Genomic DNA, 23656 nt, shown 5'->3' on the forward strand with positions numbered 1-23656 from the left:
TCTAGAGTTTTGCATTTCTCCTTGCAGCACTGCATTCTCACTCCTTTTAGAGTCACTACTGTGATTCTGGGGTCAGAGCCCATAATTTTGTCACCTGAAGAGTGATTCTTTTCCAAACAGTTGTGTGGCAACTGTGGGCAGTATATAGAAGGGACCTCTCACCTCACTTTTATGGTAAAATGGGCCAGTTATGTACACCACGATGCGGGTTGAAACCCAGTTCTTTACTATACCAACAAACTGGGGTTCAGAGCGCAAGCTTAAGCTTGAGAGGATTCTGTGCGGGTAATAGGGAGTTTGGGGCAAACATCTTGTAGGAGCTCAGGCTGAGATTGTAGGGTGGACATACCCACAGGACTGGAAAGGTGCTCAGCCAGTTGGGTGCGCTCTGTATGAGTGAAAGAGTCCTTTTCAGAAACCCGCTTTCAGCTGTTCTCAGAGAGGTGGGATTCCCCACCATTACAGTGCCCTGATTCCCTTCAGCAACAGGGCATCTGCACTAAGAATATCTTGGAGCTACATTAGTCCATTTTGAAAGTGAACTAAGCTACTTTAGTGCTCACTAAGGGTGTCCACATGGGGAGATAGTACAGAGTAGCTGATATGCTGTAAATTCACCCCCCAGCTTGCCACATGTTCCATGTAGACAAACCCTTGAGACCCTAAGTTCAGCCTCAGAGTGCTAATGGAGCAATTCAGTTCGATCCTAAATCAGGGGGAGATGGTACATGCTAAAGTAATAATTAAGAACAGCAGCATCAACACAAAAAAAAATAATAAAAAAAGAACAAGAAAAAGAAAAAAAAAGAAAAAAAAAAGAAAAATCATCCTCTGTTGCTCTGATTACTTTTTGTACGAGCTAGAATGACCATTAAGGATGGTTTGGTTATCATAAGCTCAATGGCCAAACAAAAGTGTGCTTCTCCATTCTTGATTTCCTAGTTAAGAATTTCTGATAAACTATTTTTTCTTCATTGCACCTTATTTTAAAATGCATCCAAAATCTTTTCCAAGGCTTGGCTATATTTGAAAATACACTCCCATTGTTTTGCTCTTGACTGTTGAATTCATAGGACAGGGAATATAAGCCAAATCATCCAAGAGATGGTCAGACAGTGATACACATGTAGTGTTCGAGGGTATAGCATATGACGCATGAAAGGCCTGGACAATACTATACAGATGAGGTCAGTTTGAGTTTATACGGGAGAAGTTAGTTACAAATGACGGTAGAAGTCTTCAGAGTCTATAACTGCAAAGGATTTTCTGTTCCCTTGTCACAGAGGTTAGCAGCGTTCCTCTGCCTCTGCATGTCTTGTCACAGTATTTCAGCCTGAATTTATAGCCAGGCTCAGAAAAGCAGCACATTTACTCCAGTAAAGCCAGATCTGATGCAAAACAGTCGCCGTTCTTCTGTCCTCAGGTGACCGATCGCCTATTATGGCTTTGTCTTATACATGAATGGAGTCCTTAATTGGAAGCACCACACCCAGAGAGACTCAAAACATCTCTGTGTATTTAGTCATGCACTTTTTGTCCCCTTTAAACTTTGGGGCACTTGGCACATTAAAGAAAAAAAAGCCCCCCTCATTTTGGGCTAGACAGGGTTCCGCCACAAGCACTGTGCAATGGGGAGGTGTACACGGATAGAAAGGAGGAACTTTGCACCCCACTGCCATCCTTCATTTAGGCATGGTAGTGCCACCAAGGCCAAAATCTAGGCCTTGGCTCTTGCTATACCTCAGACCGTGCCCTTCTGAGCTAGGGACAGAAATTACACATTAACTGGTTAAAGCTATTGAAAACTGGTTCAAGTGTGTAACACAACAGAAGTTCATTGCACATAAACCACTTTTAAAATGGCCCAAACTGGTTTAAGATAAACCTGGATTGATGTACTATCAGACCTAACTGATTTTAGTTAAATCCGTTTATTGAACTTCTGTGCCAGACCCCCTCCAGATTCAAGTTAACCCACAATCTCCCAGCATCCCAGGATGCTTTGCACCTCCCCCACAAACCCCACCTTGCAGGCTAGTCTTGGCCCAAACTGCCTACTCCAACCAAGCAGAGGTGTACTCTAGCACCCCCGCCTCCCCCGGGCCAGCTTCTGGCCTGGGCCATTGCAGGCACGGGGCTGCATTTCTAGAATCAAAAGTGAATGTCTGTTCACTTCCTTATCAGTTCAATCTATGCAACTCAGGCTAACTTGCAAAGATTGAATCAATTCAGCCTCAGGCTTTTTGACTGTCTGTACTTATCCCTGACGCCTGTCTCTTAGGACCTTATGCTATAAATTGAACAAATGTTAATTGGCCTAGTGCTGTTCAGCTTAGCCACACAATAAAGTGAAAAACCTGCTCAGACTATCCTAGAGGCTTGGTGAGCAGATGCAGGACTGGGAGCAGGACCTGCCTGCTGCTCATACTAGGTAGGGAGTAATCCTACTGCCATGTCAGAGAGCCCCAGGGAAGCAACTTCCTTCCCTGGAACTCTTTGGTCTCACTGCAGCTGACACGGCAGCTCCATGCTAAGATCAGGGTTGTCAGAGCTTAAGCCTGGTGTCCCTACTCCCAATGCAGAGCCACTCTGATCTCCAAGTGAGCTTTTTTTCTCCAGGGGTCAGGCAGCGCCCACCTCCTGTGCCACTGCTGGCAGGAGTAGAGCCAGTCTGGGCAGTGGCAGGAGGCACCACAGGTGGTAGGAGGTGGTCTGGGCAGTGGCAAGAGGTGATCTAGGGCTGGCTGCAGTTCTTGCTGTGCCCAATGTCCCTATGCGTAGAAGGGTGAGGCACCGTGCCCATCCCAACTGTGCCTCAGTGTCCCCACTCTCCCTGAGTCTGGGGAGGGAGGTGCACTACATTCTGGGATACTGGAGGACATCAACTTGAGCAGAACAGCTGTGGGAAGTGGCCACATGGCAATGGAATAGCAAAAAAATTAGGTGGACTGGAAATAATCTTATCCTGGGGTGGCATAACTTTAAGCTGAATAACACATGCTTTAAGCCACTTAGAAGGTGTTGATGTGCAGCCAGTCTAGGGGTTAAGAGCTCCAGAAGCTGCCTAAACTAAGTGTGTAACAAGGCCCTTAGACTAGATGCTCCCCTGGGCAGGTACTTCCTGTGTCTTGTGTCACTGCTAAACCGAGAAGAGTCTCCATGCTCTGTTACACACTGTGCTTTTACCTAAAGTTTATGACAGAGCTAGATGCAAGGCTAGAAACAAAGTCACCCCTAACACTATGCACAAGGTCTATGCAACTCCTGAAGGTTTCCCCAATGCCCCCTCTCCACATGTATGCTCTGAGCTTGTATGGAGCCAGGTCCCTGCATGCAGTAAGTGTCTCTCTCCTGTATGTAGTCACAGTCCATGTGTCCATGTCCCCTTCTTACTGCAGAGGTATCACATGGCTCCAGCTATGTAGGAAGACGGACAGACTGTCACCAGTGGGGGATTTTTCCCTCTTTGTGTGCAGTTATGGCACTGGGCATGCAAAAGTGCTTACACTTCAAATGATTCATTTCAATGGAAGCACCACATACCCAGGATATAGTGCTTTACCTTTGGGCTCACGCAGGTCCCAACAGTGTCCCATGCAGAGGGATGCAATAAGGAGTGCTTTTTCATGGGGGCAGAGCAGTGTATATTATGGACCAGCTTCAGCCCTGGCACGACTCCACTGTTTTCAGGGAAATCACACCAGGAAGGAAGAGCCTGATGTTCATTTTGCAATGACCTGAGCGGGTCCGTAACTTTCTGAGCACAGCTTCAGTGCTCAGATGCCACAGTAAAGACACAATAACCAGCTTGATTAGCTTAGGCAGACTGCTAAAACAGTGGGTCCTCGCTGAGCTCGCAGCCATTCATCAGAAGCCAGTTACTAAACTGTATCAACCCTGAATGCACAGGCGCGATATCAGCTCAGAGTGCACAGGCATCTATTGCGTTGCATCGTGCATTATGTGCCCTGATGTCTCGCAGAGCTGGTGACATCTGTGCTGTGCTCTCATATTATGCGCTTCAGTATATGATCTTTTTTGGCTGGTGCTGCGCTCTATTATGTACTATCTTACCAAGCTGCTGATGTGCTTTATTAAATCAACATTATTCGAGTTCCATAGCCCCGCGGAGAGGATCTTCTACTGTCTGTTTCCTTACATGAAATGTTTGCTGTGGGTTAGCACTAACTAAACAATCTCACTCCACTTGCTTTTCTTCTCGCTGAGACGAATGACAATGGGAAAAAACACATCTTAAGACCGGGGGGGGGGAATAACACTCAAAAAAAGATTGAACCTCCCAGCAATTCTGGAGTCTGGGTTTGGTGCAGATATCTGGACCGATATCAAAATTAGTTGCAGAAACAGGGCAGGGGTCTTTGAAGCAGGGCTCTGCTTGTGAACAGGTAGCGAGCTTGTTACCTTATGAAAAAATGATGTTGCCATAGGGGGTGAAAAGAAGGTGGCCTCATCAAGGGCATGAGTTTGACAGGTTTGTATGCTTCTGTGTTGCCAGCCCTGTCAAACCGGAGTGTGAGCAGAGGAACAGGCAAGCTTGTGAGGAGCTAGTTAACAAGCTGGAGTTCAGAGTCCCGGATGGCGATTTCAGATCATCTCTCCTCAGATATTTTGCATCAGGGTTTTGCTGCCTAAATTCTTTCTTTCTGAACTCTAGGTGACCTACACATGTACCTCTTCCCTCCTGAGGCTGACATGATCGCTGGCGGAAGGGAGAGGGATGCCCAACACCGAGGAGGGAAATGATGTCTGTGGCTGCTGCAGATTGAATGCTAAAAAAAGCAGGAGAGAAAGAGAGAGGAAGGGAAAAAGTGAAGTCTTCTGTGAGTTGAGACTGTTCAAATTTGCTACTGCAAGAGAAGTGTTGTGGCCTAACAGATAAAAATATAACTTAAGAGGGAGAGAAAGAGAGTCAGGAGTCCTATATTCTGGCCCCATTGCTGACCTGCTTGCCATTCTGGATTTTTCTGCTCTGGCCCATATGGAAAGTTTTGTTGGCATTGGCTAGTGTATGGATTCAGACAAACTTACTTATAAAAAACAGCTGTGAACACTGGGATAAGATTGGCAGGGGGGGGAATTCTGGGATAAGATTTTTTCTTATTTTTTTTTTAATTGTTTTGGAAGACATTTAAGCTAAAGCAGAAAAAAAAAAAATGAGCATGCCCATGCACATGCATGCACACGTATGCACACACACAAATAAACTTTTACCAAAATAGCAGTGTCCACAAAGAAATGTATACCTGTACAGTTTATCCGAGTTACTTTAACTGTGTAATTAGCACACTTTCCCTTATATACAGGGTCTTAAATAGCGCGTTCTTCAGAGCAGGGGCTGTCTTTTACTATATGCTCACCCAGTGCCCATTACAAGAGGCCCATGGTAGGTATTTCGGCCCTACTATAATGCAAATAATAAGAAGCCACAATCATTTCTGAGGTTTTCCCCTCTACAGTGTTATACAATAACACGAGCTGAGGTGCAACACCAAGTTAAGTATTTTACAACAGACTAACATGCCTAATCAGCTCTCATTTTTCCTTCGCTCTTATGCTGAAATAGTATTCTGAGAGATTATTCTTAGTGGACAGAGTTGAGGGAGCTTGATATTCAGGACTCCTGTTTTCAGTCGTCATCATTCTGCAAGCTTATCGTGCTTTCTTCTCTCCCTTTGTACATGGGTGTGTATGTATGTTCCCCCACAGACAGTAATTTCATGCGTGGTTTTGGCACGGCACTTTGGGGTCCTTGAATGAAGAAGACTATAGACAGCATTATCAATCTTGTCTTCCCAAAGTTACATGCATGCAAACGTCTTTGGGCATTTAGCATAGCGTAGTTCAATTTTCGTTCAGCACATACACACTTTCAGTGGATTGTCAATGGTTCGTGGCTGAGACCAGCACATTGATCTTCTTTTCATGAGCTCCACAAAGAAAATAGGAGAGCCCAGTCCTTTGAGGCACTAAGTTATTTATGTCATTTTGAATACTACCCGTTTTTCACTAGCGATTTCAGGGGGGTTTTGCTATTATCATACGTGAGAGAAACAATGGTGGCAAGCATGGTGACACATGAGACATCAGCACCACTCAGGATCTGACTCGCAGAGAAGTGGACAGTCCTTCATGACATCTTTTGGTGTATAGATTTGAATATCAGCTCTCAGAGGAAGAAGAGGATGTCTTTGAAGATATTTATACACCCCATCTTGTCTCTTATGTAGGAATTAGTCAGAATGTCCTAGTATCCGTGTTACTAATGGCTGTAGAGTAAAACTATTCCAACATAATCAGTTGAAAACATTATTTATTGATTTTTATCTTATGGAGTAATTAGTGATAACCCCCAACGCTGCTCATACCTGCCATTAGCAAAAAACAGCATTCCTCGATATCATTATTTTCCCGACAAAACCATTTCCTAAGAAAGAAAAAGAAAATGATTAAAAACTTCAATTCACAAAGTGACTTTTATTTTGACAATAAATAACATACAAGTCACATTGTAAAATGAGACCCTTAATCATTTTCTGCCATGTTATTTGTCAAAATATAGACAGGAAAAAATGATCCCTCATAAATAAAAGGTAACTTTCTTTTGCCATTTGGTGGAAGAAGGGGAGAGAATAAATGCATCGTTTGTCCATGTTCTCAGAGAAAAATATTCTTTGGATTTGGTGAAGGAAACCTTAACTCAAATCCTTTTTGATCAACCATTTCAAGCGATCAAAATTGGTTCAACTTAGAATCTTTCATTTTCTGTAGAAAGAGAAAAATCATATTCTTACTACTGGAATTGTAAGAGCAGCATTTTGAAAGCATTAAAAGGTATTAGGGACTTTTGAAAATAGATGTAGTTCCATAAAAGCTTTGTAGGGGCTTGAATCAATGACCATTAAAGTCAATTAGTCAATTTTCTATTCCTGACTTCAGTGGACATTGTAGATGTCTCGGCCAAACTATGTCAAACAAGCCTTTGTGCAAATATTTATGTTCTAAAAGCATGAATAGGCAGAAGGCAGTGTTATAATGTGAAATGGCCATTAGTACAGCTGCAAATAATGGATGTAGTTTTGTGTCTATTTGCGAGCTGGAGCCTTCATTTCTATGAACAATGTTAGACTGTGGGCTCTTGTGCTACGAGTGAAACTAGAAACTCCAGGTAATTTCAGTGGGAGTTCTGTGCTTGTGACAACGGGAATATATTCCAATGGAAGAGATGGTTTAGAGGTTAGGAATGAAATGCTGATGTATTATCCTGTACATTGCAGTGCATATCGAACTAGAATTCATTATTAGCTGAGAGTTGTTTAGGATTTGTCATGAAATGATTATAGTCTGTTTCCTAAAAGACACATTTCAATATATTTGCCACCTTTGTTAGCAGCGTGGATCAAAAACTCCATGTCCTCTGAATAAGTCATAAATGATGCTTATCCCTAGTGCTGCTATAAGAACATAAGAATTGCCATTTACTAGATCAGACCATACGTCCACCTTGCCCGGTATCCTGTGTCATACCATGGCAGGGAGTGGATGCTGAAATGGAGAGTGAACTGGGTCTGAACAGGGTTTCTTTTGGCTGTTGCATTGTCACTTGCAGCCTCCAGCATTTAGGTCTGGGACAGAAGTTTCATAAACCAATTTGCCCTAAATCAGTTAAGTCTGACATGACATTCAGCTAGGTTTATCTTCAACCAGTTTCGGCTATTTTGAAACTGGTTTATGTGAACTGAACTTCTGTTCTGTTACAGGTTTAAACCAGTTTCTGATCACTTAAACTGATTTGTGTGTAACTTTTGCCCCTAGTCTTCAGGTCTAGGAAGTTCTGATTCAGAGGCTGTATCTGTAACTCCCACGCTCAATAGCTACTGATGTCCCTTTCCTCCACGAATTTGTTCCACCATTTTTGGATCTGGCTAAACTGTCAGCTTCCTCAACATCTGGTAGCAATAGTCATTAAAGCACACTTTAATGACATGCTGTGTGAAAAAGAATTCCCTTTTCTTAGTTTTACTACCTACTGGTTTCATTTTGAATGAAGGCATTCTGTTTAAGGCAATGGATGAAACCCTGGCTCCTTTGCAGTTAATTACAACTTTCCAAGGGACCTAAATGGGGCCAAAACTTCAGCCAATGTGTAAAACCAGTGCGTGTGATACCTTTTTGTGTCATTGGGACTATTTGTTCAACAAGGTGCTAAACAATAAAAATATGAGTTTCAGAATTCGGGCCACAGTGAATCAGAGATGGGTCTGATAACGAAACCATGGTGGCCAGGCATCATGGATCGGTGTATATTGATTCCATAGTGTTCCTTGGGATCACTGTTCTCAAGCATCACTTCAGGTGTGACCTAAGCCATTACCACCAGACAGTGAAGTTGAGCTGAGGCTGCCCTGATACTACAGTTCCTGAGGTCATCTTCAAAATGCCTGAGAAATGCAAATAGAGGAGGGGTACTCTCAGGAAAACTTCATCACCTCATGTCCTGCCCTAGTAGACAGGGTATAAATGGGGACAGTACTCTCCAGGAGAGATACAGAAATGGTGTAGACATTAGGGCAGTGTGAAGCTTTGGCCCCTGATTCGATTCGGCAGATATTTGGCCTGATTCAGTGGCTGAATCTCCAAATCCAAATCAAATCAGAGGACTCTTTAATTTCTCTGAATCAAATTGAAACCCTTTGAATTGATTCAGAGAGATTCAGTAAAAATTGGCAATTCAGACATAGACACAGCTTTAAATGTTTTTCCTACAGACTTCTAGGTAGCAGCTGTCTGGTGAACGTTGTGATGCTGGGGCACAAGGAGTGTCCCACAGTAGCATGGAGGGCTCCCCAGTGCACTCACCAACAGACCTAGAAGTTGACCAAAAACACCTCTGATCCACTTCCAGGACCACCAGGGAGCGCACTGGGCCCCCCCACCCCACCCACCCCCGAGCCCCCTCCGGCTCAACGACTGGTGCCTCCTAGGTCTGAGGGGGCACCTGGGGTCCCCCTGTGGGCAATCACCAAGCTGCCTCTGTCCCCCCCCCCCCCCCCAGTGCATCACTGTGGACCTGGAAGTGGACTGGAGGTACTTCTGACCCACTTCCGTGTTCACCGCCTAGCACCTGGGGGGTCCCCCAACACTCCTGTGGGATGCTCCATGCACCCCAGCATCGCAGCATTCATGAGCCACACTGGTACCTTGAGGTACACAGAAAAAACATTTAAAGCTGTGTCTATGGCTGAATCGCTGATTCTCTGAATCAGCATTGAATCTTCAGATTCGGATTTGGCCAAATCAAATAGGGGACAGTGATCCAAATCAACAAATCGAATCAGTGCCTCTGCTTCAGGCCGAATCTGAATCAAGTAGGGCCCTTTTCACACACCCCTAATAGACATATCCCAAATCCCATGTTCGATGCAAATATTATAGCTACTTCATAGATGCTAAAGAGTTAGTCACATGTAAATTGAAGTCCAGAAAAATGTACAAAGAGCAGAAGGCAGAGTGGTGTCTAAGATTTAAGAAAATACATCAATTTGAAAAGAAACAGTTAATACTTGACTACACTGAAGTCAGGAGAGTGGTGCTGTTGATTCTAGGGGGGACATACTCATACCTCGGGTACACACCTGATGCAAATGGTCCCAGATTTATTTGCAGCTGGGGAGAATTTCAAATAGTAGAATTCTAGTAGCTGGGATGGATGCTAGAATGGCCCCAAACTCAGACATCGTGCACCAATATGTTTCGGGATGTCTTCTTGTTGCACCACTTCAGTTTTTTCTCGTACCAGGCGTCAAACCAGAAGAACTGGGCTGAGCTGAGTTCCTCCCTCCCTCAAGGATTTTCCTTCTACAGGAGGCTGGCTTGAGAAGCAAGTACCCTAAGCATTTCATGACTTGCTGTTGAGGGAGGAACAAGGATTTTCTGGTGTGTTAGACTGATGCTGTAGCTTCTTATCTAGGGAAAAAGGCATTCTGCCAGATCCCAAATGAAGCGGCAAGCCCAGGACAGCTTCCTCCATCTCTGCTGCTGCCATTTCCAAAAGTTGTTGAACCCTCTGGGACTGAATCGCACCCTGAAGAGGGTTTCTTCTAGGTAAGGGCATTTAATACCCGTCTATGTGCCCATAATGCTTGGTTTCTTTTCCGAAGCATTGCACCTCAAGGGTTGCTAGGAGGCCTCATGCACTCAGATGTGGATGTCTGATCCATAAAGGCTAATGAGTCATGCAGACCAGAGCCTAGGTCTGTTATTTCTTGTGAATAGCTCTTTTGCCTTTTGTTTTCATTGCAGGTGAGCTTAAGCAACAAGCATGTTTTTATTTGCCTAGCAAGGAGAATGCAGCTGTTATGGCTGTGTGCATTTATTTTTTTGGTTTTTTTAGAAGCGTGTCAATTTATATGCAAAGTAGGTTTAGCGCTCAGGCCCCTGGCAGCCTGCCAACACAGCCCTTAGTATCTGAAGCTTGGACAGCCATAACTTGGATTCTTTTTTTTTTTTTTTTTTTTTTAATTTCTGAACTGATTTGGAAAATAATGCTCCCGGTTTTACCGAGCAATACTTAAAACTCTTCCCATGCAGATGGTTTTATAGAGGTCTGAATAGAAATGAGTTGAAAAATCTCAGAACAGCTATAGTCTATCATAAAGAGCAACCAAAGATACCTAAGATTTTGCATAATGCAGCACAGTTGGCATTCTTAGGGAAAAAGAAGCCAAGTCGCGTCTCAGTGCAGAGAAATTATTTCTCTTAATGTGATAAAGACTGGTCCCTTTGGGTCAAGGTGGAGGTACATTAAGTGGAGAAGAGTATAACCTACCTTCTGCCCATCTATATTTAACTTGGCCTGCAGATGATAAGAAGATTTCATTCTCTTGTGTTCTCCCTTTTTTTTTTTTCCTCTTCATGAACACTGAATTTATCATTTAAATGTTAAAAAGAGAAACCAGATGCTATAGTTATTAACTTTGGAATCAACTATAATCTTCCTATTAAATCCTTCCATCCAGGTTCAGGCAATTATTTGCTTGGTCTAAAGGTACAGAAAATGTAGACACACAGGGTTTCAGAAAGTCCAGTTTAATAAGACAGGTGGGTAACTAATAATGTGGAAAATTACCTGCAGATTGAGGATATTGGGAATGACTAATGGCCAAAACTAAGCGAGTAAATTAGTTGCAAAATGATACCATTTGCAGTAGTTGTGTGAATGGGGGACTGGATGGCACAGTGGCATGTGGCAGTGATCTGAGCAGAAAGGAGCTTGAAAATGGCCCAAATTCAGGGAAAACAGGCCATTGACTTATGGCTGGGTTTTTAATTTTTTTTTAATTATTCTTATTATTCTTTCCATGTACTCAGTGCTATTTATATAAGGTTTAATAGCATGGACGCAGGAGCCTAGTTAGCTCTGCAAAGTTTAACAACAAAGTTGTCATCAAGGTCAAACGCGCTGAAACTGAGATTCAATTTGCTTTGCAAACCAAACACAATTCAGATAAGTAAACCACTGGGGGAGATTCCAAAATACAGGGAAGGAGGAATTTCAAGGAGCATCTTTCCCTGCCCTCGAAATTCAACATGTTCTCTCAGGCCCTGATTCAGCAAGGCACTAAAAAAAAATCCTTGAAACACTGCTCTGATCATTAAGCACTGGACACAGGCTTAAGACCTTGATGAGTTAGGATTTAATTGCATTTATTTCCCCCCCCCCCCCCCCCCCAATCCTACAAACTTGCCCTAGGTAACATTTTCAGGTGCTTTGCTACTTTGTGCAAGATTGGGATGCTTAAAGAAAAAAAAATCTCCCTAGTACTCCAAACTCTTTAGGTTCCTATGTGCCTCTCATCACCATAGTATCTGAAGACATCCTGGTTATGTATGGATTTATTTTCAAACTCCATTAGAAAAAAAAAAGGGAGTGCTATTGTCTCCCATATAAAAGATGGGGATCTACAGCACAGAGAGATTAAATTATTTCCTAAAATTATGCAGAAATGTCTGGTCTGGAAATCTAACCCAGGCCTCTGGAGGCCTCATCATACCATATGTCTATCTTGCCTGTTTAGACTATAAACTCTTTGAGGTTGTGGGATAAACTCCCAGGCCACATCCAGATGAGTGCAGCCATGCAGTATGTGGCACCATAGACACATACGTGACACCACATAACGCACATTTAGATGTTCTCCATGCTGCAAGGGGGTGCTGCGTGTGCTTGGGCTGCTCTGTTTTTTTTTCCCCATGGGTTTTTTTGACCCCTGGATATCCAGGATGAAAAAAAAGTGAAGCAGGTCACGCACAGACAGTGTGTACCGCTCAAAAGCAGAGCTGCACTGAAGCTGTTGGCCAGGCTTTGTGAGGCAGAATAGCCACTTCTGCAACCTTGGGAGGCTCCCAAAACTCAAGTAAGGCTGTTGGAGCCAGCCCAGTACTGGTCCCGGTCTCCTTACCCCACTCGGGGCAACTTGCTGCTCACTAAAGCTCATGGGGCATGGGTGTTCCCTAGGGACGATTAGCGGTGGCACAAGGTGCGCCACCACTGCTTGTCCCTAGGGAACCAAACATATATCCACGGTCATCTGGACATGCCCCCACAGAGTATTCATCAGCACCTAAAAGAATGGGGTCCTGATTTCAGGCAAGGTATCTAAATCCTAACATCATAAAAAAACCCCAAAAAAACACAGAACAACCCCCCCCCCACCTAATAATACTAATTAATTCTATTCAGCTGGACTGTATTGACATTTGTGAAAATTCAGAACATTTTGAGGGAGGAGAAATACCAATTTTGAAACTCAATACATGTTTCTGAGAAGACATTTTTGCCCAGTGATTTGATAGTTTCCAAACATGACCTTAAAGGAAATATTGCAAATGAAATTACAGAGAGTTCACACTGTTCTTTCATTTTCTAATATTATTGCAGTTTCTTCCTAAGTCCTGTTTCTTATGAAAAAAGTTAAGCTTGGGGTCAGAAAAAACAACAACAAAAAAAAAAAAAAACGGCCTCCAGAAACTTATACACATCATTTTGCAAAGCCCACTTTATGGATTTGGGGTAGAAATAAGGACAACTTTTTCATTAGGGACACCCCTTACACATGATTCAATTTTTAACCCCAAATCACATCAGACAGTTTTAAAGATCAAGTGAGTTATGAAATGGATCTGTTTGGGCAATAATCAAAACTAACTGCAACTGGCCCACTCATCTATAGCGTGAGTGTTTTCAGGTTGGCTGTTATGGGCAAAATCCGAATTGATCCCATAAGTGCTTAAAAGGGACTTGGGAAGAATTTAGGCAATTAAGGGTGCAATTAATGAACTTTAAGGTTACTGCACTTTAAAATAAGGTGCAGTAAACTGTACTTGGGGACACATCTACATGTGTGCCCACGTTGGGAGCAAATCTGCTCTCAACAGGAGCACTTGAGACGAGGGCTGCTCCTGCCCCAATGCCCTCTTCTGCCCCCCTACAACAGCCAATGGGAGCTCCAGGCTTCTCCAGTGCCAGCCTTAGAAGGGGGCACAGGGGCCAGTCCTGGGCTCTGGGGAATGGTGGGGTCTAGGGCTGTGCGAAGCTTTGGTCACTGATTTGATTCAGCAAAGGTTCGGCCCAATTTGGTGGCCGATCTCTGAATCTAAATCAAATCAGTAGACCCTTTAGTCTCTCCCAATCGAATCAGAACTCTCCAAATTGATTCAGAAAGAGTTGATGATTTGGACATAGACACAGCTTTAAATGTTTTTTTTCTACATACCTCAAGGTACCAGGTGGCTTGTGAATGCTGAGATGCTGGGGTAGACAAAGTGTCCCATGGGAGCGCAGGGGGGTCCCCAGCACACTTGGCGGTGGACCTGGACGTGGACCAGAAGCAGATCCAGTCCACTTACAGGTCTGCTGCGGAGCATGTGGGGGACCCCCCTGCTCACCCCTGCCTTGGTGACTGGTGCCTCCTGAGTCTGGGGGGGGGCACCCAGGGTCCCCCCACAGCCAATCACTGAGGGTCCTCAGTGTGGACCTGGAAGTGGACTAGAAGTACTTTGGGGGGGGGGGTGCTCCTGTGGGACACTCCATCTGCCCCACCATCACAGCATTCATAAGCCATGCCTGGTACCTCGAGGTATGTAGAAAAAACATTTAAAGCTGCATCTATGGCCAAATCGCTGATTCTCTGGATCAGCATCAACTCTTCAGATTTGGATTCAGCTGAATCAAATTGGGACAGTGATCCAAATTAACAAATTGAATCACTGTCCCCCAAATCAGGCCGAATCTGAATAGAATACGGCCCACTTTGCACACCCCTACTATACATGCCATATCAGTACAACAGAAGACAGAACGTAATTATGTTGCCACAAACCCCAGAACGTGACAGGGTTTGTGACAGTAAGGCCCAAAGAATGGTCCAGAACAGCCCTCCTTCAGCGATCCCAAAACCCGTGCCTCCATTTTAAGCCTCAGTCCAAACTTCCGAGGATGATGTGAAATGCACCTTGAATAGCTAGGTTTCTAGATAAGATTAGGAAATGGGAGAATAATAGAATCATAGAAAATTAGGTTTGGGAAGAACATCAGGAGGTCACATCTAGTCCAACCCCCCGCTTGAAGCAGGGCCATCCCCAAGTAGATCATCCCAGTCAGGGCTTTGTTGAGCTAGACTTTAAAAACCTCCAAGGATGGAGATTTCACCACTTCTCTGGGTAACCTGTTCCAGTGTTTTACTGCTCTCCTAGTGAGAGAGTTTTTCCTAATATCTATCCTAAACTTCCCATGCTATAACTTGAGACTATTGCTCCTTGCTTTGTCCAATCCCCTCTCAGTTTTCTCTTCTTCAGACTAAATAAGCCCAGTTCCCTCAGCCTCATCTCAGAAGTCACATGCCCCATCCCCATCACCATTTTCCTTGCCCTCCGTTGGACTCTCCAATTTGGCCACAATTGGGAGCCCCGGGTTCTAGCTCATCTTCCACCTGGGAATTATTCAGAATCCCATCTTCTATTTCTCAGGAAAGATCCTTAAGTCCCAAGCAATAGAATAGGCCAAGGGTATGTCAGAGATGAGCACTCCCTTCTGTTGAGGATGGTCAACTGAGCAGAAAGGAATGCAAGAGCCAGGAGGCCAAAAGGTGAGTAATCAAGAGGGAGCCTGACCTGCAGCTTGGTGATGGGGCACTCATTTAGGAGACAGGAGTTCTCATTTTTCATCCATGCTCTAAGGGCAGCTTTTATTTATTTATTTATTGTTAAACAGCAACTCTCTAATGCAAAACTCTCTAGTGCAAAATGTATGAACAGGATTGATGAAGACAGATTATATATCAGTAATCACCACAGCAAGTTGAATATCTGGGTTTGAATATCCTCAGGTTGTGGAGTAAATCTTATACTTCCTTGTGATGGCTCTAGTTCCAAGACTATTGTCCCAAAAGTGGGTTGCAGCAGCCAGGAAGGCACCTAAAAGGACTAGAGGATCTCAATTCTGGATGGATAGAGAGGTGGGGTGGGAATTTAAACACACCCTTGTTTTTACCATTTTCATTGGCTATTTCTAGGCTCCTCTAGGCTCTGTGAATTCCCCTACAGTCACACACTTTTTCCCATTCCCTAGAGAAGGGCGCTGAGAAGCCTAAGTCTTTATCGATTTGCTAGAGAACATGGATGTCTCAACCCATCTATTTGTATGACCCCCAGTGGCAGACACCTGATTTTAAGGAGTTGCAGCCTCTAAGAGGAGACACCAATGCACACTTGGGTCTGGCTATACATTTCTCAACCATCTAAATTAAATGTTTTACACAATTAGATAATTTTAGTACTCATCATGGTCTCTGGTTAGATAGGACTGGGTGGGGTATAACTGATTTATATCAATCTTTCCAACTTTCCTAACAAAGAATGTCCATGTCAGACATGGGGAATGTAGGTTGGATAGAAAAAAATGACTTAGAAAGGTAGAACTTGATCAGGAAAAGAGCCAATATCTTCAGCCTATAATGCAATACTGCTGCTGTTTCAAAAAGAATTGCAGTTAAAGACATAGTGCAGCTCCATACCCAGGGCATCCTTGTGGCACCTGAGGTTGTGTCATTCCTTTTATGCCTATTGCGGTAGCAGAATCAGCTGCTACTACGGTAATGGCTGCCTTTCTTCCCCTCCAAAAAGTCAGCACTTAGGCTACTACCCTGGTCACCTTCTCTCATCTACACCACTGCGTAAATCAATCAGGTTCAAATGTAGATGCATGGGGGTATGTGCTGGAGAAATTGTGGTGAGAAGGGAGATTTTACAACTGATTGTCTTAAAATCCAAACATTTGTCCAGTCTTTAGTAAGTCTCAGGATGTAAACCAAATCTCACAAATCGTTGGATGTTTATTACCAAATGATGCTTATATAATCATCTGGAGCTTTCTAGTGCAAATGATCACATTCAAGGAAATCAAGAATGAATCTTATTTGCTAATATTCACTAGAATACTATTTTTTTTTCATGTAATACAATAAAAAAAGGTCCAACTCTTATGGTTCCTAAAAGGGGAGATAGATGTTTTGATGCATTCCTTTTTTTTCCTTTTTTTCCCCTGCATACCCCAAGTAAACAAATAAATGCATTGATAGCCATTTATTCAAAAGGCAGTCATCTGCAAAGGAAGAAAAGAATGGGAAAGAAAAAAAGATCAGCAGCACACTTATCTATTTTTTTATTATTACTATTGGATAGACACGCCTGGGTTGATATATATGAGTGGAGTCTGTTTCACTCAATTTAATAAAATCACCAGCAACAACACATTTTAGCAAGTGTAAAGAGGCTCACTCTGGTATGGCAACACTCTGTTAAATAGAGATATTTGATGATTATATTACAACATAATGTTACTCTAAACAAAAAATATATGCTCATTGTTGTAATGACTATGGGTTTGTTGCTCCAGTATACATAGACATGATTTCTACAGCTGTAAAACATCTTAAATAAATAAGTTGTAATAAATGTGTAGACGGGGGACAACTTTTTGCAGGTCACACTGAGGATTTTCCTAATTTCATGTTATTGGAATTCCATCCAAGAGCAGAATACAGCCCTTTCAGCGCAAGCGATTTCTCAGAAGTAGAATTTGGCTTATGTAAAGCTATAAAGTTAGCTTCTAAGAGCTGGGATCACTTCAGTGGCGCTGTTGTTATAAGGGTTGTGTACAGTAAAATTGAAATAAGACTCTCAAGAGCTGTACTTCTTATCTGGGCCTTCCTCTTTTTAATGTCTTCTGGTAGCAATTCTCCCCATGTTGTTACCTTTTCTCTAGTCCTCTGCCTTTCCCTTTTAAAATTTATTATAGAATATATATATATATATATATGATCATTGAGCCTGTTTCCCCTACTCACTGTAAGATTGTTCCCTACAGCATATTTCCTGGTGCTTTATCTATATCTACAGGTGTGATAGTAAAAGAGTATAATTTGATTTCACAACTGGTTGTGATACTGCAGGCTAACTCTTCTAGCTTTCAGCCTTCAAGGACCCAAATATGTGACCTGAGCCTTTGAAATATGTGGCAAATATATAAAATGAAAGACTCAGCCCAAGCAGCAGAAGAGGTGTATAAGAGTCTGTAGGGATGGAAGGATGGTTAATAGAGAGAGATCATTTTCTCTTGCACTGAGGTCTGACCTATTTCCAACCACACGCTAGCCTTACAAAACTTGTGTTTGCATATTTGGGGCTTGCAAATAAATGGTGGAAGTAATTTTTAGAAGCTACTGGGAGAGGGTTAAGTGTTTAGGCTAGTATAGGATCATTCCTCCACTGGTCAAATGCAAAGTGCCATTGCTCTATTGACAGCAATACTTTGACCACTGGTATAAACTGATGGTCCCTGGCAAGCAGTTACCAAGCTTTGCACCACTATTTATTCCTATGGAGGGAAAAAAAAAAAATGCTGGTCTGATTCTTCTTAGGTATAAAAGCTGCTTGGACCATTTCTTGTATTTTGCCATTTCAGTTTCCAGTTCCTTGTTTGCCCCCATGTGTTTTGCAAAGATAATGACACATTTTGTGGGTAGAATTCCAGCCCTGAAGATTTTGACTCAAAATGTTGTGATATAACACAAAACTGAAACAACATTTCTATCTTTCGGGCCCAGAAACTGGGGCAAGGAAATATTTATATTTATATTTATATTTACTTGAAGCCCCTGCTTCTATCCTTTTACCCACTATAACCTTTCTTGACAGCAGTGAAAATTATTAATTTGGTGTTTGTTGTCTTGTCTCTTGGTTACCTCTAATTGAATGGAAGGTATTCTAAGCAACAAAATCAGTTAAGAAACCCTTCCTATACCTGTTTTGTGTAATTATTATCATAGAATTCAGCACTCTGAGATTGGATCATTTAGTTTTGGAAGCATTTAATCTTTGATCACATTTTGTAGTGGGACAATACTTGATAGTTGCAGAATAGAAATGTATTTACTGTATCAAAATGCTGATATTGCCAGAAGAGTTTGAGATCAGGATTACGTTTCACAGAAAATTAACTGTAAGGAGTAACTTAATTTGAAGAAACTACATACCTGACACTTAAAAAAAAAAAAAAAAACCCAACCCCCTCCCCCCTCCCTTCCCACCACCTCCATATTGAATAAAATCATACTTGAGCTCTCAAGCTTAAAGGAGTTCTTTCATTGTGAACAAGTAATGGAAAAGATGGTTTAATAAAAAAAAAAATAAAGGTATTACATTATTTTGGGCAGACTGCATAGTGATACAGCAATGATTACTTTCATTAAGAGGTTATGTTCTTGACCATACAATCGTTGTATTTATTTTATTCAAAGATGGGAACAGACTGTAGTCTCTAGGACTCATGTTCAGCAATCTACCCCTAGCAAGGTACCTTAACTCAATGGCTACATACAAACAGTAAAGCAATAGCTTTGTTGACTGCATCTTAGTATTGAGTAACTATATATGTCTATTCTAGACCAACTCTTGAAGTCTTCAATTAATTAGTTTTCATTCTTTCTTCATGTAGCTCTCTTCCTGAAGTCATTTAAGAATACTTAAGTGAGGACTGTCAAAACTGCATGGAGAAGAAGGCTGATCTTGACTGTTAGATAGTTGTTCTGAGTTTCAGGAAACTTGAATTCAAGTCCCTGTTCTTCCAAGGACTTCCTTTATGAACTTGGGTGAATCACTTTAGGTCTATTGTGACGGGACACTGTTGATGCCTCCCACTTCAAGGCTGAGTCAAGCAGCCAGCAGCTGCTTGATTGCAGCAGCCATTTTAGAACCATGTCTGCCTATATAAACAGAGAAGTTTGCTGCTGGCATCCAGGCAGGAAGCATTGCCTGGCTGAGCTGCTCTATGAGAACATGGACAGGTAGGAGCAGGGGGCTCTTAGTCCTGGGCATGACCTAAAACTGCACCCTACTGGGAGTGGATGACTTGGTGGAGCTCCCAGTAGCATGGGAGCCTCCAGAAAAATACCCAACCAGTTACCAACCCAGTGGAATGCAGATTGGGGCACCTCAATAACCCCTAGCCCTCACATCACAGTGGGTAGCAGTTGTGGCCAGGCATGGCTATGGCCACCTGAGCCTCCACCAGGGAGGGAAGCTCCAGTGAAGGGGTGGAAGATATGGAGCCCCAGTAAGGGTAGATCCTCAGTGAAGGGATAGAGATGTGGAGCCCCAGTGAGGGGGTGGAAGATATGGAGCCCCAGTAAGGGTAGATCCTCAGTGAAGTGATAGAGATGTGGAGCCCCAGTGAGGGGGAAACCAGAGGGCTGGGAGCCTAGTATGTGTGTGAGATTTTGCATAGTGTTGCTCCAGAAGGGGCCAGGGCAAGCTTGGCCCTGGCTAGGCAATTGACTGGTCAGTATCCTGGTGAAGGTTGTGGGAGAGGCCCAAAAGATGGTACATCTGCCACCCAAGGTGTGCACTAGAAAAAGCCTATGGCTCAAGGGGCCCACTCTGAGAGGGAGCAAGGTGGTATAAGTTGTTGTTGTGTGAAAGAGACCCTGTGAGAGGAGGCGGAGTGTGAGAGGCCTTAGTGAGAGGACAGCGGTATGAATGCATGTGTGTCTGAGGCCGGACAATGTGGGCTAAGCTTGGTCCAACTGTAGGCCAGGATCATTGTGTCACTTGGATGCTATCTGAGAGGCTTGGGCTGCCAGTGTAGGGGAGGAACAGAGCCACAGATAGCACCCCCTAGCATTGGGGCAAGAATGGGCAGCCTCCCACCTAATTAGAATCAACTAAGAAACAACAAGGTGTGGCAGGCAAGTGAGGCAGGTGGTTGGCCCAGAAATAGATTGGTGGGCCCATGGTAGACCTGCCCCAGGAAGGTTTACACTGGCATAAAGCCTGATTATACTGTTCTCCACTCCTACTAAATTCCAGCTGTCAACCTGTATGCTGCCCAAAATCTGGGCCATAGTGGGGCTTGTTTTTCAATTGTATTAAGGTGCCTACTGTTATCTACAGAGGTTCCTAATTGCCATGGATATCACTTCTCAGGGGAGTAGTGGAAAATGCATTAAAAGTTATTAGATGTGAAGAGTCATCTTAGGCAGCCCCATTACTAGTGGTATAAGGATTTTACTGGTATTAATTTAGGATAACCTGCACTGCTCATTAATGATAGTGATTGCCATGTCTCCTTTTCATATGAACCAGCATAGGGGGTCCTCATCCTATACTGCATTTTAAAAGTTTAAAGGAGGTTAATGGGCTATTCTATGTCCTTCTGGAACCCAGTGGCTCTGGGAATTGATGATAAAGCCTCATGCCTTACAAACCATAGTGTAGCTTTTATTTCAGGCCCTCATTTTTAATTAAATACCTAAACCTCATGTATGCAGTTACCTCACTCCAATATATCCCATCCAAATTACACTACTGACTGAATGTTTGGGATGTATGTTTCTTGCTGGACATATGCCTCAAAACTGGCAAGCAATTGGCCATCACATATAGCTTACTTACAATAATATAACTTTGGGTGTGTCTACATGTCACCCTATGGTGATGTTGTTACTACGCTGTGCTTTAGTACTTCCTTTTGGAAGTACTAAAGCATGGCACAGTAACTGCCCATATGGTGCCATACACATGGCGCAGTTAGTTTTTGCCACTACTTTGTCATAGTGGCATGGTCAAAAGGGGAAGCGTGCCACTATGGCAAAGTAGCTGCTGGTCACATGTAGACCCATGTCACCATAGTGAGTCACTACGGTGACATAGGGTGATGTGCAGATATGCCCTTTGTGTCTGTAGGCTGTACTGTAGACTCTACTTTCAGTGGAGTCCATCGATCCTGGATTGGCCTCATCAGCCATGTTCGGACACAGATAAGATAATCATGAAAAGCAATAATCTTCGAAGGACTGTTAAAGAAGTGTGTACATCTGTCTCCTTTTTCTACAGTGACAAATGTAATAGAAGCTATTATTACAGAAATAAAATAGCTGTGTAAATAGGATAGACTATGTAAGGCCAACAAGAGCCCTGGCATTTCACCTACGAATGAAAAGCTAAGGTCTGTGAGCTAGTTTACTAACCTAAGTTTTTCTCCAGCCCCTTGGCATAGTTACACACGCCCTGGTTTGCTTGCTTTTTAATCCTTCTGAAATATATATAAGGACACAATTTATCAGCAACCCAAGTAACGGCTCTGCAGCAAACATAGGGGAAGTTGGTACTGCTTTTTGGATTGCATGTTTGTTTGTTGACATAATGGACCTTTTGAATTCACAGTGTGTAGGCAATGTGGGCACAGTTTAAGCATTTTCAATATAACATTACAGTGTGAAAGGAAGGAGGAAAAAGGCATGCATCACCCTGAGAGAAATGATACTGAGAATAACTAGGAAAAAACAAACAAACATCTTCTTCATGCTAAGATTCACAAAGTAATTCCATGGCAGAAGAGTCAAGGTAAATATTTACTCCAAGTTTTCGTGGAAGCTGCAGGTGTCAGCATCCCATACTATTTACTGTTTTAATATTTATCTCATTCCTTTGTATATTATTTTCATGACCATTATTTCCAAAAAGGTATATTATTTCTCAAAACTAATAGAGTGGGCTCAGGGTTAGGTTTCAAGCTAAAAAAAAGAATATTCTTTTTTACTTGGAGAACTCCCCCCTCCCTCCCCATCTTTCAATGGTAAAAATTGGCTTTTTTTTGAATAGTACCAGTGGAATTCATAGGGCTGGAAAGGACAAGGTAAGCAGAGTTGTGAGCTAAGTTTGCATGGGAAATTTATATAGGAAAATTAGGATCAAGTGGCAATGGAGTTTAAATCAAAAGGCAAAAATTGATCAAATACAGGAATCCAATAAACCCTTCATATGGCTCTAAAGAAAATGTGTTTTTTTTTCTTTTGTCCTTCACTAAAAAAGAAGAGAAGATTCTGTTTTTATTTAACTGTAATGCCCCCCCCCCCCGCCATTTTTTCAGTTTTGTAACTGAACCATAGCATTACTTGTAATCCAAGGATTGGAAGTTTATGGCATTCCTCATAGATACCATGCCTTTCCTTTGGTTAGATTACAGAATGGAGACCCAACGCTCTGGAAGCATAGATACTCTATGTTCTCATTTTTCTATATGGGGAAAAATGTGGTATAGCAAAGTAGGCTGGAGGGCTTTATGTTACCTTCCCAAAGGGTCTTAAGAGCCAAATTGTTCCCCAGCATATTGCACTATGTTAATGGAGAACTGCTATTAAGAACAGGGATGACTGGTGCCTCCTGAGACTGGGGGGTATGCAGTTTGTGGGTGGTGGCAGTGGTGGGGTAGGAAATGGTGAATGCCTGCAGAAGCCGGCAGCAGTGGCCAATCTCAGAGGGGGTGGGGGGCATGTTCAAGAGAGATGCCTCACTGTCCAGAATCTCTGGTATGTATTGTGGCTTTACTCTCTACCACTTCCTATGTGCCCTCTCTTTGATCCAGGATCACAATGAGAAGTGGGGGTAGGAGGGGATAGCACAGGGCTTGGTCAGAACACACGTAATATAGAAGAAACCTTTGCTGCTCCTTTAAGACAGATTTAAGTCCGCTTTGCTTCACTGAAACAGAGGAACTAGAACGTTGTGTGGCTTGGACTGAGGGTTTATCCTGCTAGATCTTTAAGAATATAACCCATGCCAGCACATTAAGGATGGGTGATGCGCCAGATTTTGGGTCCTCAGGGTGCCAGTAGCCCTGGGAGCCCCTCGGGCAGACTACTGAGTGAGGGGTCCCATGGAGAGGTGTGTCCTTCACCCTTACCACCCAAGAATCAGCTCTGAACCTGATGAACACATTATTCTTTATTATATACAACTAATTTATGTACAGGAGAAAAATAAATAAGCAATGGAATATAATAACACTAGTTAATAACAAAACTAGCAATCTAGAATAAATTAAAAAATACAACATTAGATGGATAATACAGCATACTGGGTGGTCCCACTTCTGTTAAACTACCTAAATAACTAAATTCCCCTTGTTAAAACCCATTAAAATAGTTTCGTCCCATAACCCAATTGATTTCCTTCTGGTCACAATCCACGTCCCGTAACAATAAATAGCAACACAGCTAAAACTGTGATCCATCATTAGATG

Source organism: Alligator mississippiensis, chromosome 3, assembly GCF_030867095.1.
Source record: "Alligator mississippiensis isolate rAllMis1 chromosome 3, rAllMis1, whole genome shotgun sequence".
Lineage (NCBI taxonomy): Eukaryota > Metazoa > Chordata > Crocodylia > Alligatoridae > Alligator > Alligator mississippiensis.